At 43.7% G+C, this 8,134-nt stretch overlaps 1 long non-coding RNA gene across 1 annotated transcript; it reads left to right on the forward strand.

Moving 5' to 3' along the window:
- Positions 1-3,979: 3,979 nt before the first annotated feature.
- On the forward strand, positions 3,980-6,653 carry LOC140218814 (uncharacterized). The gene is made up of 2 exons (XR_011895003.1): positions 3,980-4,099; positions 6,302-6,653. It is a non-coding gene; the product is annotated as an uncharacterized lncRNA (long non-coding RNA).
- The last annotated feature ends 1,481 nt before the right edge of the window (positions 6,654-8,134 follow it).

The following is an 8,134-nucleotide window of genomic DNA, read 5'->3' on the forward strand; positions in this document are numbered from 1 at the left end:
ATCATTCACCTCAATGGTGAATATGGCTCTATGCTCCTTAGCACAAGGTCGCGGGATTGATTTTCGGCCATCGAGACCGCTTGCCAATCGGAAAGCGTTGGGAAAACAGCCATGTGGTCGCAGTTATCACGGATCTTCTGACTGTCGCCTCTATTATAGTGCGTGTGTTGTTTTGACATGTCAACCCAACATAATTAGATGTTTCGTTTTTAGCACAAAAATAAAAGTTACGTGTAGCTGCATACAGAACGATGTAAGGCAGCTTTAGAGATTGTGCAAGGCTTCGTATAAAAAGTGATAGAAAAAAAAAACGCCTGCAACAGAGGCAACGCGTATATTACAGAATCCGAAGAACATTCAGAAGCGCACCTATCGCTTAGCGGCAATTGAACCCGGAGACAAAAACGTAGCGTTGCCTGACAGGAACATGGACATTACCTGACAGGAGCACCTTTCGGTATTTTTGGAGCATTTAAGGAACCAATGCTTTGCTGCTATGGCACTGCATATTGTTGATTTGAACAACGTGCACATTAACGTGATCTTATTTTTCTCAATAATTCAAGAGAACGATTGTACTATGGAGCCTTAGACTGATACTTGCACGTCTCAGCCTTCCAACATCGCAACCAGTATTCGGCCATAACCGTCTTACTTCGCTGGCGAAATTGTAGGCCCAGCTCGCACGAGACTGCACGTTAGCTGGTTCCCTAAATTGATGGTGTTCGCAGCGTTGACTGCAGGTTGAAGCAGAGGGATGAGATGGTGTAGATGTACTCACACTCGATAGACACCCCTTTAGGAAGAAAAAGAAGTCGGGTGGTCTAGAACGCGCAGTAGCACAAGCGTTCCAGTAGAACGTTTAAAATATTTTCGTCTCTGCCTTCAGTGGATACCAGGACATTGCGGTATCATAGAATATGATGAGGCAGATAAGGCAGCTCGGACGTCGAACCAAGAACACCACTGCGTCCCCATTCCTCTCTCAAAGACCGACACCGCGAGACAACTTCGCAATCTAGTTCGAAAGATCCCTTAGAGTGGAATACCGCACATACAAGGCGCACAAGACTGCACAGACTAAACCCGTCACTTCAACTCAGACCTGCACCGACGCGAAGCGTCTCTGCTGTGTCGGTTTTGGCTTGGAGTCGCCTTCACGAATGCCTACTCAGCACTAATTGGAATGGCTGATAGTCCTACATGTGATGTTTGCGGATGCGAGGAGAACATTGACCACTTATTGTGCCATTGTCCTCAATTTCAAGCACAAGGACAATCTTTGTCCAACACATTCAGGAAATTCGATGATCGTCCTCTGAGTGAACAGACACTACTAGAGCACCGTCCCCACCGATCATCGGCTCAGAAGGCAGTGAAGGCACTTTTGTGCTTTCTGAGAACGTCTGGTTTGCGAGAGCTGCTTTAACTCAAGTACTGTCCGTACACGTATCTACACATTCTCTCTCTCTTCTCTCTCTTTCCCTTCTCCCTTCCCCCAGCGTAGGGCAGCCAACCAGATCCTTAACTGGTTAACATCCCTGCCTTCCTCTGTTCCTCTCTCTCTCTCTCTGCTTTGCGACTTTAGTACTACGCACTAATTGCACAAGCGCCCCTTTCTCGCCCCTCGTGTGCAGTTGCTGTTGTTCCTGACACGATGCGAGTCGCAGTAAGTGGAGAAATACGGGATGATCATTTTTTTTAGTTTTATGGAACTTTTGATAATCGCCTGCGGCAGATAGCATTATTCTTGTCGTCGAGCTGGATTATTCGAACAGGCGGACATTACATGCACGAGAAATTGAAGCACATCTTTACCTAATTAACAATGATTCCTTGAATAGCTTCCTATTTAAGTACTTTTGATGCACGTTATAACTTACGAATTCTAGCTGATGAGCTTGCAAGATGTATGCAATACAAATGCATTTCCATGAGGACGCCAGTTTTGAGTTAATTTCCGAAATGGGTGGCAAAATACATGGGTGGTCCAGTTGTTTTTGTGCTTCAATGCATAAAAGAGCGTTTTGTTAATAAAGTAAGTGGAACAACGGTGCATTTTTACGATGGGTTTGATGGCGCTTATCTCTAAGTGGTGTCTTCCTGGAAATTTATTCCAAGTGAATACTCCTTGAAAACTTGTCGGCAATTTTTCGTAAATTCTGATATGCGTCTTGAAGTAATTAACAAGTAAATCACGGAACTTTTGCTAATTGGCTGAATATGTGCTTCGATTTCTCTCGCAAGTAATGTCCACCGCTGTGAGTAATCCAGATCAAGGACTCGAATTTGCTTATCTACAACAGGCAATTAAAAAAAGTTCCGTGAAGCGTAAAAGTGATCACATCGCATATCGATAGTGCGAGGTGATATGCGGTAATATTCACGCCTTTAAGCAGCTCTGTTTTGAATTTGACAAGATAGGGGCTGCTTTGGTCATTTTGAACACGTGGTGCCCATGGTCTAACTCTGCCCATGGTTTAACAAGGAGTCTTACTATTACCGTAATGGTACAGTCAGTAACTTAGTAAGATTGGCGTGCTTGCCATCCACTTAGCAAGCGATGTCAAATGCCGTGTAGTGAACGCCAACTGTAGGTTAGAAATTATTATTGATTATAAATTTCTCCTTGCATCTCAAATACCTCCAACTAAAGTATTAGAAGTATATACAGGTAATCTAGCTATCTGGGCTTACCTAATGCTTATTATGTATGCCTCATTAATTTATCCACACTTTGGTTGATCGAAGCGCTACGTGGAGAACGCACAATGCAGAGGCTAAAGCATCTGATGCACTGAGCATCGCTTAAAAAAATTATTTGCGGCCCTACATGCGCCTTCTTGTCTCGGCAACTATTTGTGTCTGCTGATTTCAATAGGCACTGCTTTTGAAACCTGCTTAAATGTTGCGGCATTGTAGCGACGGGTAAGAACGGCACAAAGTCAAAACTGTGAGTCGCACATTTAACTCCTTATTGACCAAACTTGTGCCTAGCAGAACAAGTAACAACCATGGCGGCGAGCCAAGTCGACGATCGTCGAAAATCTGGCCTGCGGGTAAAGCGCGTCGGCTTTTGTGCGTGACCTGTCGAAAGTTCCAGCGTAATCGCCGGCGCCCGCATGCCTTCCAGAAAAGACTATGCTAATCGTGTCGCCCGTACAATCAGATTGCACAAGGTCCAGGGAGAACATACATGGCAGATAGAATCACCGATAACATTCGAGTAAGTTCCAAATACCACTTTGCGCTGGGTATAACATCAAGTTGTTAAAGGGTGAAATGCAGTCCCCAGAAAAAAAGATGAATAACTGGACGGGTGAATACATCGGTTACAAAATAGGACATCTGTGCCATGTAGGGACGGCTCTCTTTCGTGTACATAATATTTCCTAAAACACGGCAGTTAAAGGAAATTTACAACGTAAAAAGCAACCATATTATAGTACCTCATAACATATTATGAAGGGTATGATTTCATATATTCCACATGAGACATCAGGAGAGATACCGTAAGGAATTTCATATTCCAGTGTGTACAGTGCATTTAGTGATATAAAGCTACATGAAGACCTTGAGAAACTCATGGCTTTTCATTTGAATATGGCTAATGCGATACTACGTATTTGGAAGCTTGAGACGTGGACAATTGTTTTAGTACAGGTTTCGTAGGCGCTCTCAAAGTGGTGACACGAAGCAGCAGAATTGGGCAACTTCTTGAGTTGCACCTATTGTTTCAAAGCAGTACCTGTGCTTTCCCTTTCCACTTGCAATGATAAGAGTAGTAGCTGCTTTAGGATGCCATTTAAGTGATCTTCTGATGACGGAAAACCAATGTTTTTTCCGAACGTTGTAGTTTATATCTGATATGAAACATGGTCTTATTGTCTGAATATCTTGGGCCCCATTTTACACTTCTAATCGAGACGAAGAAGTTCACTAATGTGTGCGTTGTTTTCTATTTACTGCAAAGGTTTGCCATTCGAACTCGACATACCTGAAAGGCGGACGGACGCAACCAACATTTTGCCACTACGATGATGACCCTGTAAACGGGCGTTGGCGAACCTACAAGACAGCAGTAGACATGGTGAACGAAGTGAGTGTTTTTTAACAAATTACACCCCGCTAAATTCAGGTATTCGCGAGCTGTATTATCAACAAATAGCGTGACATTGTAAGCCAATTAGTAGTCAAAGAAAATGTTGTAATTTATTGAGCGGGACGAAAAAATACTGGCAAATAGAGTAAGATTTGTTTCTTTTAGAGAGTGACAATGAATAGCATATAATTCTATTGAGAACAATTTCGATCCGTTCAACTTTTACAGCCGGCTGTGCGAAGCCATGATTGCAAAGTGAACTGAACGTCCCAGCAAGATAGTAGTCCTGCAAATTTTTAATGGAATATGAATGGAAAGCCTGGCATGCATGACAGCAATGTGCTTCAATAAGCAACCCTGGCATGTTCAATGAATGACGTTTATGGGCAGGTGCCGTTTCTTGTGACCTAAAGTACAGTCAGCGAATCACAGTCTGTTGAAACGAGCGTCCTATCAATGTTCTCAAGAACTACACAACCGAGAAACAACCCTCATGGGCTCAATTATATATATTTTTTCATCACGGGCAATTTTATTGCGTAAATCAATAAATGGTAACTGCAGGTGGCATCGCTGGAATCAACAGCAATTAATTTGCTGGGTTGGAAAACAAATCTAGCTTGTGCTCCTGTAGTCTGCATGGTTCACATGACGTGGCAAGCGAATTGAAAATATTCTGCAACATCTTGTGAAATTCAGAGCTCGCCATCAGCGAACTCTTATCAAAATGTAGTCGATTATTCACATTCATGCCAACAATCATACTTTCATGACAGCACTCTCTATTGCATTCTGTCGGGCGCAGCAACTCCAGCTCAAGAGCAAAAGTTCGCACGTAAGGGATAAGCTAAAAGAACTTATATGAATACGGGCGCATGTCTCCTTATGGTGCAGCAGCGAGTGTCGACGAGGATGCGCCGTGCGCCTTGACGACATGCATTTCCTACTGTCGGACCATATGTGATGAGAAAAAGCTTTACTGACATCAACGTTTGCTGACGTTACAAATAAAACTTAAATCCTCAGTTTTCCGCACTGCATTGGTGTACCTTGCAGCAAGATGTACAAGCGGAAAATCCCTGCCAAGGAATCAGGAAGACCAAATAGGATATAGCTAGCACCTGCATATTTCTTAGTCACAGTCATACTAAGTGACAAACAACGAAGCCAGGAGAAGCAGTGCACATGTTAATTGTTATGTTTAATTTAATCGTCGAAATAACGGCGTAAAGGTAAGTCAGATTGCACGATAACATAACTTGCCACAGGCTGGCACCAAAAGCCGATCTCCCGGTTAGGGTCGCAGTGCAGTGGCTATTCAGCTACCGCGACGCCATTCCTCGGGCCGCTTTTTTGGGTGTTTGTGTGCAATACCAGTCCTGGGAGTGTGAGCCAACGCCGCACGCGACCAAGGCGGCGGACGTACTTTCCTTTCTATGGGCCACCCGTTTGCCCTGCTCTTCGGTTATTTCATTTCGAAAAGGAGAGCGGAAGCATTTTACCGACAGGTTCTCGCATAATTCAGAAAAATTTACGTAGTGATGGAACTAGGCACATTCGTTTGCCTGAGCCTTGTGCAGATATATCACAGTAACTAGTTTCTTCAAGCTCTGTGAACGTTTCTTATGTCACACAATAATTATATTTATTTATCTTACGCTTTTCGTATACTTCATACAGAATGTTTATGAATTTCGTGTATGTTCTTTTACATTTCCATAGGAATTGCACGGAACATATATGGAACTATCGAACTGCATATACGTGATGTTTATCAGGGAAGTTGTCCTATAACATAAAACGAAAGTCACCATGTTGATCAGGCTACTGATATATTGATAGCGTCGCTCGTTTGGTGACACTGAGATGCACAAAGAAACTGCGGATCAACTTCCGCATGCTCGATCGCGATATAAACCGAGTCTTCAAGCACACATATACCCAGGAAAATCTATTTGTTCCCACAATGTTAATTATATTCCTGACTAGAACTGCATGACTTTTCCTTCCTTGGCACTACATGGATAAGGCAACATGCGCATTATAAACGCATGCATTGCACACGTGTAAGGTGTCGTTCTTGATTTCAACTATAAAAGCTTCCAATTCGTGCTTTTACACACTGAAAAAAAATGACGTTTCCTATTATGCTGTCAAGTGCCTCTGTAAAAATGCTTCAATATATAATCACATACGCAGATACAATCTGTGACGTATAGTGCGGATCCGTTGCTGACTGAGAGATTCGGCTGGGCCTTCTACGACGTCGACCTCGAGGACTATGGGGGCGACTGCGAAGCTTATTGGCACGTCAACGGTGGGACCTCCAAAGACAGCAAAGCTGCGGCCTACTACCGACTGAAGAACGCCGTGCGCCAGCTGAACGCCCCAAGCAACAGAAAGCCAGCGGTTCCGAAAGTTACAGAGAGCGCAGTCGTTTACGAAGTCGCACAGAAACACCTTCTTTCAGGGATAGCAGCGTCGTGACAAGAAAATTTAGATGACTGCCGCTGAGTAAACCACTCGTGTTGTCGACTCTGGTTATTCGCAACTATAGGGAAGCTGTCCTTTTTGTTTACATTTATAAGGCTGTTTGTTAATCAGGCAGCCCTTTAGTGTCACTTGTTTCGATTTGGCATTTCGATTTGGCATAAATTGCGCGCAGCTTCTTGAGAGCTTTGACTCAATCGTAAGAGGCAATATTAGCGTTAACGATAGAGCCACTATCCGTTCTATATAACCTACTATTCAATATAATACCGGTGCCACACGTACACTTCTGATCACGATCGGGGATGATCCCGATCGGATTTCCCGATCACGGTTAACAATGGCCACTGCTACACGGTTCAACGATCCGGATCGAGTTAATATCGTCTACTGATCGTCAGAAGCTCTCAGAACTGCATGATCTATTAGCTACAAATTCAGATTTGCAAAATAGGGTTAAATGCGGACAATAGTTCAGTTTTACAGCTTATTATTTCTAGTAAAATATTTTTAAACGTTTTTTATTCAGCTGGCTTCGCTTCTTGTTTTTAGCGTTTTCGTAGTACTGTGCTAGAGGGCGCTGACGTCACTCTGCGATAGCGGTCGCCCAGATCTGTATCCCACAGGATCCCGATCGCAAATTACCATGTAGCAACACTCGATTCGGATCAAGTTCGATCCAGATCAGTCCCGATTGCGATAAGAAATGTACGTGTGACACCGGTATGAAACTCGTTTCCAATTGTATTGCTGATTGTGTGTGAAACTTGCTCCCGATCTATCGACAGTACACTGTAGCATCTACCTTGACAACCCGATCGCACGAGCATTTTATCAAGTTTCCAAATGGTACCATTCAATACGTGTGAATGCTTACGTATTCTGCACTTTAAGCTGGTGTTGCAGCTACCAAAATGAACTTTTTTTTTTTACCGTAGAGAAACGCACCTCATCGGTTGTTCTCGTTCGCTCACCAACCGCCACTCGTGTTGCATCCGTCCCCAACTCGGCCTAGTGACTGTCCACTGTCACTGCAAGCCTTCACCCACATCTTAAACGTATCACTGATTGCGCGGTCGGAGATATTATCAATAAATGTCCACTCATGTTGCGTGCCCTGTAAACATGCTTGCAGAGAGGGAAACTGAAAATTATACGAGCGCCATCACTGGCGCTCCTATGCACTCTGTTAACCCCAAACGTTTCTTTTAGCAATCTGTAGCGGGTGCTTCAACAAAGACGTATAAGTTACGTACCTATAGTTCGTTAGGTGACACTCATGGGCATGAAATCACGTAAGTCTTAAGTCATGTAAGGTCACCATACTGCTTAAGTTTCAATCGAGACATACAAACTGTGAAAGAACTTGAAGTCCCTCATGTGGTCAACGACCGCGCAGAAAAATAGAGTACCGAAGAGACGAGGCAGTTCCTGCGTGCTTAAATAGGGCGAGCATTGGAGCGCATGCTAGCGAAAACGCTGATTATCAGCTCCCGTCACCGAAATTTTCTACTCCAGAGGTCTTGGCGACGCTTGAGTATC

This window comes from Dermacentor andersoni, chromosome 6, assembly GCF_023375885.2.
Source record: "Dermacentor andersoni chromosome 6, qqDerAnde1_hic_scaffold, whole genome shotgun sequence".
In the NCBI taxonomy this organism is placed as follows: Eukaryota; Metazoa; Arthropoda; class Arachnida; order Ixodida; family Ixodidae; genus Dermacentor; species Dermacentor andersoni.